Source organism: Phoenix dactylifera, chromosome 1 (genome assembly GCF_051530095.1).
Source record: "Phoenix dactylifera cultivar Ajwa chromosome 1, Ajwa_hap1_PhDact_Kaust_v1.1, whole genome shotgun sequence".
NCBI lineage: Eukaryota > Viridiplantae > Streptophyta > Magnoliopsida > Arecales > Arecaceae > Phoenix > Phoenix dactylifera.
The window spans coordinates 28,777,507-28,789,944 of NC_143190.1; positions in this window are offsets into that span (position 1 = coordinate 28,777,507).

A 12,438-nucleotide genomic window follows, 5' to 3' on the forward strand; every position below is an offset into this window, starting at 1 on the left:
TTCAAAGAAAGATTCAAAAGAATAGTCCTCGAGTCGACTCCTGGAAGTTTAGAGTCGACTCTGGCACTCTGGAGTTTCAAGAAACAGTGCTCGAGTCGACTCCGATACTCTACGAGTCGACTTCGACTGAGAACAAACAAAAAGACAGAGAGTTGATTTTCAGCGCTACAGTGCTCGAGTCGACTCCTACTTCAGCGCTACAGTGCTCGAGTCGACTCCTACTTCAGTGCTACAGTGCTCGAGTCGACTCCTACTTCAGCGCTACAGTGCGGAGTCGACTCCCAGCTACAGTGCCGACAGACTACTATTCACAAGTGACTCCTGTTTCAGCCGAGTCGACTCCAGCACGCTGGGAGGCATAACGGCTAGCTTTTTCTTGATTCCAACGGCTCTATTTTTGTCTCTAATGGCTAGATTTTTGTTTTCACTCCCTCTAAAGCTATAAAATCAAGAGGAGAGCTAGGGAAGAAGGTATGGAAGTGGGAGAGAATATTTAGGGAAGAGATTTCAAAGAGATTACAAGGAAAATCTCCCAAAAGCACAAAAGGGCCATTCAAAGTAAAAGAGAAAAAAGAAGAACATCCAAGTGAATCCCAAAGCTTCCTCTCCAACTGTGTGCTGCCTCGGTGATCCTCTACTTCGTGCAAAATCAGAAGAGGGTCAAGTAAAGAAGAAGCCAAGTTCCTTCATCTACAAATTTGTTTGAGGGCTTCTTCTCTTTACTTTACTTGTTTATATTTGCTATATTTGCTTATTTGAGAAGCTTGTATTTGATTTAAACTCTTGTTCTAATATCTTGTAACTTGATTCAATCAAGGGATTGAATCAAGGGGTTAAGGTTTGTTGGTGAGCCAATGGAAAAACCAACGTTGTAAGGTTGTGATTGGTGAGCCTTTGGAAAAACCAACTGGGTTGATTGTGAACCCGGAAAACAATCGTTGCAAGGTTGTGGTTGGTGAGCCTTTGGAAAAACCAACGGGGTTTGATTGTGAATCCGGAAAAATAATCGGTTGGTTCTAGTCGGTGAGTCTTTGAAAACCGACCGAGTTCGTTGTGATCTCGCAAAACAACAAGTTGGGTTGTGAGCTTGTAAAACAACCGGCTGTAATCTGAGGGATTATAGTGAAATTCCCAAAAGGTCTTGGGGAGTGGATGTAGGTGCTGGGGTGCACCGAACCACTATACATCTTTGTGTTTGTAATGCCTTATCTCGTGTATTTCATGCCTTACATTCGTACTTGATTATGTAATATCTCTAGCTTTGTTTTCTATAGAGTTATAAGTGATTGTTTAGAATTTGCTTAGCTTCCTCTCCATTCTTATCATACACATAGATTAAAATTGATCATACAACTATAAGTTAATTTTAGATCAATTGCACCCTAAAGCCATAGTATAATTGCTCTAACTTAATTTTCCACTACTTTACTTGTAATTGCCTAGAGCTTAAGTAAATAACATCTTATCATTCCGCTGCATTCAATTCAAAGTAAAAATTAGGGAACATAATTTGTAGAAAACCCAATTCACCCTCCCTCTTGGGTTATCACCTTGGGCAACAAGTGGTATCAGAGTAGGTGCTCTTTTATTAATTATAGTCTTAACCGACTAGAGCTAAAGATTATGACAACCCCACATAATACATTATTTGCCGAGGGACTTTCCATAAACAGACCTCCACCTTTTGATGGAACTTACTATATTCAATGGAAAGCTAGAATGAAAATTTTTGTTCAATCACAAAACTATAAAATATGGAATATCATTATAAATGGCCCTCACACACTCTCTCAAGCTGTCAATGAAAAAGACTTAGCACAATTGAATATTAATGCTATGAACATTCTATATTATGCTATCCATGAATCTATATTTCATAAGATTTCTGCATGCTTATCTGCTAAAGAAATCTGGGATACTTTAAGAAATATTTATGATAAATCTCAGATTAGCTCACATGTGCTTCAATTGCATACTAACAATGAGACTGCAGAATCTTCCACATTAGTCGAGTCGACTCCCAGTTTGTCCGAGTCGACTCCTAGAGAAAAACAGTCTGAAAGGCAGAGACTCAGTCTTGGAGATCCTGTGAACGAGTCGACTCCAAGTATTTCAGAGTCGACTCCCAAGTTAGCCGAGTCGACTCCAACAAGGTCCGAGTCGACTCCGAGGCAGAACAGTTCAAAAGACAGAGAATCATCTTTTAGGCCTCTGAGAGCGAGACGTCTCCCGAAAATCTCGAGTCGACTCTCAAGTCAGTCGAGTCGACTCCAAGTAAACCCGAGTCGACTCGAGGAAGAAAGAACAACAAAAAAAATCAAAAGCTTCCTAAAGACAAAGAAGAAGAGGAAGCTAGATGAAAGAAAGAAAGAGATAAAAAGGAAGAAAGCCTTGACCAAGAAAGAGTCAAACAAAAAAATGAAAGCTAGGAGCAACAATGATGATATTAGCTCCAAAGAACTACAAGAGGTAACTAACTTGTGCTTCATGGCACAAGAAGATAAGGTAAAATCTGAATCTACCTTTACATCAAATGATTTTTAAGAAAAATTCCCTTATGATGAATTATTAAATACTTTTCATGATTTGTATGGTGAATGTAGAAAATTAGCTATGAAGAATAAAAATCTTAAGAAACTAAATCTGAAAATTTCAAAAGAAAGAAATTCTAGTGATGAAATACAAGATAAACTAAATTCTGAAAATGAAAGCTTAAGGTTAAATGTAGAACAATTGATTCAAAAAAATCAGAGTTTAATTAAAGAAAATCAAAACTTAAGAAAAAAAATTAACCAATTAAAATCTTTTATTAACAAATTCACTGTAAGTTCAGAAAGATTAAAAATGATGTTTGAAAGCCAATATGTTGCTTATGATAAATCAAAATTTGGCTTGACACCTCTAGAGAAAAAGGTTATCAATTCACCAAGCAAACCATTAAATAAGATAACTTATTTCAAACATGAAAAGAATGGGCATAACAACTTTACCTATCGTTCTAACATAATTAAATCAAGTGGTAAAGTTATTACCATTAAACAAATTTGGGTTCCAAAAGGAACTATATGTCCTAACTCTCAAGGACCCAAGCAAGCTTGGATATCCAAAATGAAAATATGAGGATGTAGATGTAGGTGTGCCAAGATACCCATGGAACAAATAGAACTTTCATACAAATGGGTGTTCTAGACACACGTCAAAAAATGAAACTTAAAATATACTTATGAAAAGTAATTAAAAAATAATAATAATGAAATCAGTAATCCTTGCATCTCATCATTATTTTTGCTTTAGTATTTGATTACAATATGGATTGCAAGTATTGATCAATTTTGTGATACAAAAAATACTTTTGGAAATATAATCAAATCACTTCATTTTATAGTATGCTTTACTCACTATTGGATAAGTTGCTAAATGATTAATCAATTTATTAAGAATAACTCAATGAATTTTCTAATATGCTTGATTGAGAGTTTTTATCCATGGCATTATTGTTTATCGATCATAGATATGAAAATGTGTACTTGGTATGCCTTTGAATATATGCACTATGAATACCAAGATTAAAGAAACCATCTTTGGCATATAAAATCAACTCATGCTAGTATGTACTTAATCTCAAAAGACCTTGCCATTGGCTTACTTAGATTATCTTCTGAAAGGTCAAAGTTTGCTATGCATGTTAACTAAGGAAACAACCAAAAATCAATTTCTAAATCTAAAGATGTTGTTTCCATTACTAAGTTTTCAAAAGCTTACATTAGTTGTTTTCTTGGCACTCAAATTGAAATATTTTCTACATTGGCACAAACTCACAAAAAGGGTTCAAATGAAAAAGGTTTGCAAACTATGAAAATAAAGAAGTATCATGGCATAGTTTTGAAAACCAATTTTGTATTAAGCTGTGCACAGAAAATAATAATGAATACAATTATTTCTGCACCAAGAACACCATGAGTAAAATAGGATTAATAGAATCCTTGAAGAAATGAAAAATGCAATGTTGTATGATGGTCATCTAAAAGCTATCATCATTGCTTGTCATCTATATGGTTTCTATTAGATCTATCTTTTTTGATGAAAACTCCATTTGATCTTTTGAAAAATAAAAAATGATCTATTGCATATCTATCATATTTTTCAGTAGTATATGTTATGCTTGATATGGTTTCTTGAAAATAATGCTAAATCTGATAAAGATATTTCTATCTTTGGATATCATTCATCAAGCAATGCATATAGAACATTCAATGAAAAGATTCTAGTTGTAGAAATATCAATTCATTTTATTCTTTATGAGACTAATGATTTAGTATCAAGATATTGAAATCAAATTATATATGTATATGGTTAATCTTTTACATATAACAATCTGAAAACTTGTTAATAATTAGAACCAAATTGAATTTTTCAGAAATGCACTTAATAAAGAAAAATTGATGACTACTAAAGGACTAAATCAAGAAAAGATGAAATAGATCTTGATGAAATTCTTGCATGATTAGAAGTTAAGATCACCATTATCATTTGCTTGCTTTATGAGCTTTATATTTTGTCAAATGAATGTGTAGAATGCACTCCTCTGTGGTTATTTTATTAAAAAAAGGGTCTATGTAGAATAACCACCTTATTTGAAAATACTCATTACAAATAAGATAAAGCAATATATGATTTGGAACAAGCATCAAAAGCATGATATAAAAGCTTGAGTAACTTTTTGATAAAAAGTAATAAATCTATACCTTAAAAAGAAGAATTTGTGATATCTTGCTTGCTCAAAGCATACATTGATGGCATCCTTTTTGGTTCTACTAATGAAGATTTATATGGAGATTTTACTAAGCTCATGCAAAGTGAGTTTGAAATATGTATAATGAATGAATTAACATTTTTTCTTGAACTCCAAATTAAGACAAACAAGAAAGGGGATCTTCATTGACCAAAGTTAGTCCACAAGAAAACTCTTATAGAAGATTGGAATGAAGAAGGTATGTCTATGACTCCATCTTGTAGAATTTGAAAAGGATGAGCAAAGTAGATCCATTGTTTTAAAGCTGTATTGAAGCATGATAGAATAAGTATTTTATCATACAGCTAGTAGACCAGATTATATGCTCATTATGTGCCTTTGTGCAAGACTTCAATCTAACTCTAATGAATCATATTTTATTGATAACAAATAAATCATAATCTGAATTTTGATAGAAACAACTGTTTAAGATAAGTTGATTAAAACTTAGCTAGCGTGTCTTATTGATAATTATCTTAAGCAAATAAAATCTAAACTAAATTGATTTTGAAAATAAGAAATTGATTTGACCTTGATGAATCTTCCTATTGCCTCACATGCTTGTCCTTGAACCATCTTGGTTAATGAAACTATCTCTTTAGTTCAAGTGACATGTGCTTGCTTATATTTAGGCAATCTGTTGAGTAAAGTGACTCAACTTTCAACTATTGTCATATCTTATGTTGAGTCATCTAGTTAAGAAAAATGTTGTATGAATGTTTTGTATCTCGAAGAAACTAATGACTTTCTTTCAAGAAAGAAAAGGATTTTGTTGATAATGCAGGATCTATGAGCAAGAAATAAGAAATTTCAACTTGAAGGACACCTCCATGTAAGGTACAATAAACATTCACATGCAAATAAGAGAGAGGACTTTCTTCAGCCAAAAGGTTACACATAAGAAATCTAGTAGGTATTTGACTTGAAGAATGCAGAATGAATCGGTAATTTTAGATACCTCTCCCATAAACTAGCTGAGCAAAGTCATTAACTTAAATCTTACTATGGCATGATTAAAGTCTTTAATTATTAATTTCTTGATATCATGTCTATATATGTATTGATTGACTTATGCTTTTAGAAATTGTTTCATGGTTTGCCCAAACTAAAATATATCTTTGCCTATGTCATAACCATGAACTACACAAGTTTATGCTTAAAATTTTGATTTAAAATAACTTGTGAGAAGCTATGAATCCTTGAGCATAATGAAAATGTTGTTTGCATGATATACATCTATATGATACATAAGATTATTTCTTTATTCTGCTCTTTCATGTAAATTACTTGAGAATAACAAAAAGAGAGAGAGATAAAGAAAAGAAAATGAACATTATTCAAGGGAAGTAAAAATCTAAGTAAAGGCAAATACTCCAATCTTAAGGAAAAGCAAAACAAGCATAATATGTTCTGCACATTTGTGAGACCTGTGTGAGCATTCTTTTGGAAGAGATAAAATCCGTAATTAATTACACTTGAACAGAGGAAATTTGAAGTAAATATTTTAACCTTTCTATATTGCTCATCATAGGGATGGTGCCAATGGGGAGGCTAGTGGTAGTACCCGGCACTATTTGACCCAACTATTCGGTGTAGGGTATATTAGGGATGGCACAAGAGGGAGGCTAGTGGTAGTACCTCGTGCCCCTTCCAACTCCACCGGATAGGGAGCAAATAGAGTATAAAGCATAAGAAAGTAAAAATGAAAGACAAAGTAAATGAAAGTATATAAGAAGAATCAAGTCAAATTTTTTAATCACTTGAAAACATACTTTAAGAATGAAATCAGTGCAAGATTATATTTAAATAGGAGGAGTTTATTTGAAAAGAATTGATTTTGATCATTAACATGCTTGTTCTTAATATTTTAATGCATGACTTAACACATAATATATTTTGCATGTGGCATGATGTTTTGAATTATGGGTTCTCAATATTTTGTAATGCTCCATACTTGGATAATTTGATTGAATGTTTGAAATACTATATGAAGTTATTTTATGGTATTATTGAAAAGAAATTTTAGATTTGTCGTTCACAATCATCTTGGAAATCTGAAAGTTGAATAAATTTGTAAAAAGGAGAAGAGAAGTATATCTCTATTTAGGCAAAATGAATTGATTTTGTTTTATCTTTCAACTTGCCTAACTTTGGTATATAATGTTCTAATTCATACCAAAACTCAACATAAATACAAAAATTCTGAATATGCTCTTATATGTTTGAAATATGTGTTTTCAATCGTAATGATTTAAGATGAGCTACAATGTGGAAGATACATATCTCAAATTATGATTTTGAAAGCCTCTATTGAAAATCTTTATGAAATTCAGAATCTGATTTTGTATAAAAGCTTAAACTCAATATGATTTCTAAATAAAAACTACAGTTGAAGAAAAATAGAATAATTCTGATGCCTTGATTGTTTGCCCCGATACGCATATGAAACATATCATTTCTTATCTTTCAAGTGTACTAATATTGGTCTAAATGATGTGTCTTTCGATGATCTTGATTGCAAACAAATATTTTTAAATATATTATTTTATTTTGATATTGAAAAAATTTATTGTGCTTCATGTATACATTGCTGAAAAACTATGATTAAGAAATTGAGTTCTATAAATATATATACCTCAATGATCATCTATATGTTTTTCTCTCCTACATTCTTAAAGACTTCCATCAAAATATATATATAGAGCGAATGATCTTAAAGCTAGAAATATTTCAGCTCACTCAAATGATTCTTAAAAGAAAGAAAATGTAAATGCTTTTGAAAGAAATTGAGCTTCAAATGAATCATTTTCTGATTAATATTTCTATACATTTTCTCTAAGATTAAGAGAAAGCATAACTTGTTCTTGAAGGATTAGAAAGAGTAATTGCTACAAATTTTGAATAATTCTAGATCACTCTACATTCTCGATATCATAGAATTTCAGTTCTATTCACGCTTGTCATCAAAATCTGAAATTCAACAAAGAAAAGAATGATTAAAGAAGAATGCATCTTTTGAGGGGGAGCTTTAGATATTCAATCTAAATGCAAAAGGTTACATCCATTTTATTGAACATTATCTTCAAATTCTAAACTCTTAAATGGAACGATCAATTAAGGAGGAGAAAGAAAATTTCAGAAGAAAAGATCATATGGAACCTAATCGCATAAATCCATAACTAAAGGAGAGAGAAAGAATACTAAATGAAAAGTGATCCTAAAACTCTCCAATGTATCATCTGAAATTTAATCTGAAAATCTTTACGATACACCTTGAGGCTTGTTATTTGGTTAGTATATCTTATGCATCAATCATGAATCAAATTGCAATTCAAATAGTTGATCTTAAGAGCCTCTAATTTAATGAAAAAGGGGAAGAATAATGATTTTCTTGAGTATCTCTTAGAAAACCTATTTTTGGAATTCACTAATGAGTTCTTATTGGCTTGTTCTTTAGAACTTCAATTTCGTGCCAATCCATTATTATGTGTACCAAAATGTGCTTCTTTTTAAAGGAATAAAGTCTTTAAAAGAGCTTTAAAAGAATCTTCAAAGCCTTGAATTTTATGTATGCTCTGAGATATATCATAAATTGCATGAATTCATATTTTGGTGTTTATGCCACAATATTTTTACGTCATAAAAGAACTTTGCAATCATACTTAATATATTGCTCTTATACTCTGAAAATTAGTTAAATTGCTCTCATGTTGTTAAAATACTTAATATATTGGGCAAAAGATCCTAAATGAACAAGCTTTCATACTTATTATTGAAGAGAGGTTAGATTTCCATTCGTGCTTTCCTTGAATATCATTTGTGGTACTTCTTGAATCAATTTAAGAAAGATGCAACCTACACTTGATTTGAAAACTATCTTTGGAATCACATTCGATGTGTTCTCCTCTGAAATTATCTTAATTGGCTCTGGTCTATGCTCATTAATCTTTTTCTAACATTATTGTCTTGAGTTATATGATTCATATTCTTGCAATAATTTGACATGCAAATCATAGTACAATAAGAAAAAGAAATATTTGAGTATTCTTATCTTTGTACTTAATGTTTCACTATCTTTTTGATGTTGTCAAAAAGGAGGAGAAATATCTAAGTATATGCTCATAATGCTTTATGTGTTGATTATGTTAAGTTGATTAAATCTAAAGCATTATCATGAAGTATATTTTAAAGATATATATTTTTTCTACTTCAAACAACTTAGCTATGCATTACTTCTAGAACACAATATATTTTATATTGCATATACTCCAAGTTTTGTCACATCAAAAAGGGGGAGACTGATGACCCAAAGATTGATTTAAAGATTGATTTTGATGATCACAAAACCTTGAAGTATAAATACTAATGTTTGTGTTGCAAGAAGAAAGATAATTTGTTTTGCAAGGAACATAGCAAGTTGGAAAAATACAAGAAGGCCTCAAAAGCTCTCAAGAAAAGTTGGAAGAAAGCTACACTTTATTGGCCCAAGTTTCAAAGTTCAAATGATTCAAGTTAGAGGAGCAAATTCAAAGAAAGATTCAAAAGAATAGTCCTCGAGTCGACTCCTGAAAGTTTAGAGTCGACTCTAGCACTCTGGAGTTTCAAGAAACAGTGCTCGAGTCGACTCCGATACTCTACGAGTCGACTCCGACTGAGAACAAACAAAAAGACAAAGAGTTGATTTTCAGCGCTACAGTGCTCGAGTCGACTCCTATTTCAGCGCTACAGTGCTCGAGTCGACTCCTACTTCAGTGCTATAGTGCTCGAGTCGACTCCTACTTCAGCACTACAGTGCGGAGTCGACTCCCAGCTATAGTGCCGACAGACTACTATTCACAAGTCGACTCCTACTTCAGCCGAGTCGACTCCTACTTCAGCCGAGTCGACTCCAGCACGCTGGGAGGCATAACGGCTAGTTTTTTCTTGATTCCAACGGCTCTATTTTTGTCTCTAACCGCTAGATTTTTGTTTCCACTCCCTCTAAAGCTATAAAATCAAGAGGAGAGTTAGGGAAGAAGGTATGGAAGTGGGAGAGAACATTTAGGGAAGAGATTTCAAAGAGATTACAAGGAAAATCTCCCAAAAGCACAAAAGGGCCATTCAAAGTAAAAGAGAGAAAAGAAAAACATCCAAGTGAATCCCAAAGCTTCCTCTCCAATTGTGTTGACCCGGTTTAGTAACCTGATCAAGCTAAGGCTATGATTAAATAAGTTATTAGATAATTATTTTTGTATAAGGAAAAGATTTGATTAACCCTTTTTTTAGGTCACGGTCCTGTTTTTAGTCTTGTCGAGTCTGGTCTGAAGCAGTTAGCAAGAATTAAATTTAAATGACATTGGGCTCGAGAACAAGTTCAAACAAATCAACGATCATGACCCACCTCAAATCCAAAGCCAATTTCCAACCAACTTCTTACCTACCTTCGTATAAAATTTATAATTTTAAAACTAAAAATAAAAAAAAGAAAGAATATAATATCCACAGTGATTTCAAAAAAATTACTGGAATCACTGTTCATATGAACAGTGTTCCGTGAAAACACTGTTCATATGAACAGTGTTAAAAAATATATATATATATATAATAAAAATAAAAACCATTTCACTGTTTATCTTCTTCCAACCTCGTGCCCACCGCATCCATGCGGTCCTCTTCATCCGGTTCCAATTTCCCAGCAGCGGAGATCGAGCCCCTCTGCCATCAACCGCGTGCGGCATCTCCTCTTTCGGATTCCCAGCTCCAGGCCATGATCAGCTCCTCCCAAGCATCGCGCCCCAGCTACTCGTGAAATCAGAAAACCTTCCGCATCAGCCCTCTTCCTCTTCTCCCGCAATGCAATCCTCCCAGCGTCCGCGAGTCGAACACCATCTTCCCAAAGAGTTCCTCCCAGCATCTTTCGGGACCCCTCTCTTAGCCGTGAACACCGACATTCCAGCCGTTCCCAGCATCCCACTGATTTGCAAGGAGAATCATCCGCATGAGCCCAGCATCCACGGATCTCGCCCAGCATTCAACCACGTTCATGATCAGAATTTCTAGATTTCCTCCCAACTCCTTCCAATCCGGTAGCAGCTAGCTCCATTGATCCGGCCATTCAACCCGGCGTCCACAGATCATGCTTTAATCTCGAGATCCAGCCATTCGACGTCCAAACCCTTGTGCAATCTTCTTGCCAAGGACACTCCCTTTGCCTTTGATGAAGCATGCGAGGAGGCCTTTGAAAATCTTCGCTTGAAATTAACCACTTCACCTATAATACGGCCCCCTAATTGGACCCTTCCATGTGAACTGATGTGTGACGCATCCGACTATGCCATTGGGGCAGTTTTAGGGCAACGGCTAGAGAAGGTACCTCATGTCATCTACTACGCTAGTAAAGCACTCTCAGACACACAATTGAACTACACCACCACTAAGAAAGAATTGCTAGCTGTAGTATTCGCGCTAGACAAGTTTCGATCTTACCTTTTAGGATCCAAGGTTACCGTATTCACTGATCATGCTGCCCTTCGACACCTTCTTGCAAAGAAAGACACCAAACCCCGTCTGATTCGACGGATTCTTTTACTACAAGAATTTGACCTAGAAATTCGTGATAAGAAAGGAACTGCAAATGTCGTAGCAGATCACTTATCTAGGATTCTTCTTGAGCCCTCTAAAAATACCTCACCCTTACACGATTCTTTTCCAGATGAACAATTATTTGAGGTACAAAGAATAAAAATGTCATGGTTTGCAAACATAGTAAATTACCTTGCTATAGGACGAATTCCTGATGATTGGTCAACTCAAGACAAGAACCGATTCTTTTCACAAGTAAAGTTCTATTATTGGGATGATCCCGATCTATTCAAGTATTGTTCCGATCAAGTCATCCGTCGATGTGTCCCCGAATGTGAATTTCAAAGTATTCTTTCATTCTGCCATTCACAAGCTTGTGGGGGACATTTTGGGGGTAGAAAAACTGCAGCAAAAGTTTTACAGAGTGGATTTTATTGGCCCACACTTTTCAAAGATGCCCATAACTTTTGCCAAACTTATGAACGGTGCCAACGGATCGGTACCATCTCCCATGGAGATATGATGCCTCTAAATCCTATTTTAATTGTAGAAATATTTGATGTATGGGGTATTGACTTTATAGGCCCTTTTCCACCATCTTTTGGTTTTGAATACATTCTGGTAGGGGTTGATTATGTTTCAAAATGGGTAGAAGCTGTCTCAACTAAAACTAATGACCACAAGGTTGTGGTTAAATTTTTACATGAAAATATCTTTTGTCGTTTTGGCACACCCCGAGCCATCATCAGTGATAGGGATCTCATTTTTGCAACCGATCTTTCGAGACTTTGGCTCGCAAATATAACATCACCTACAAAGTTGCTACCCCATACCATCCCCAAACGAGTGGACAAGTCGAGGTATCCAATAGGGAGTTAAAACACATCTTAGAGGAAACGGTACGTTCCGATAGGAAAGATTGGTCTCAAAGGATAAATGATGCACTCTGGGCCTACCGTACTGCCTACAAAACTCCTATTGGCATGTCCCCCTACCGATTAGTTTTTGGAAAAGCTTGTCACTTGCCAGTAGAACTTGAACATAGAGCTTTCTAGGCTATCAAAAAGTTTAACTTAGACATGGTA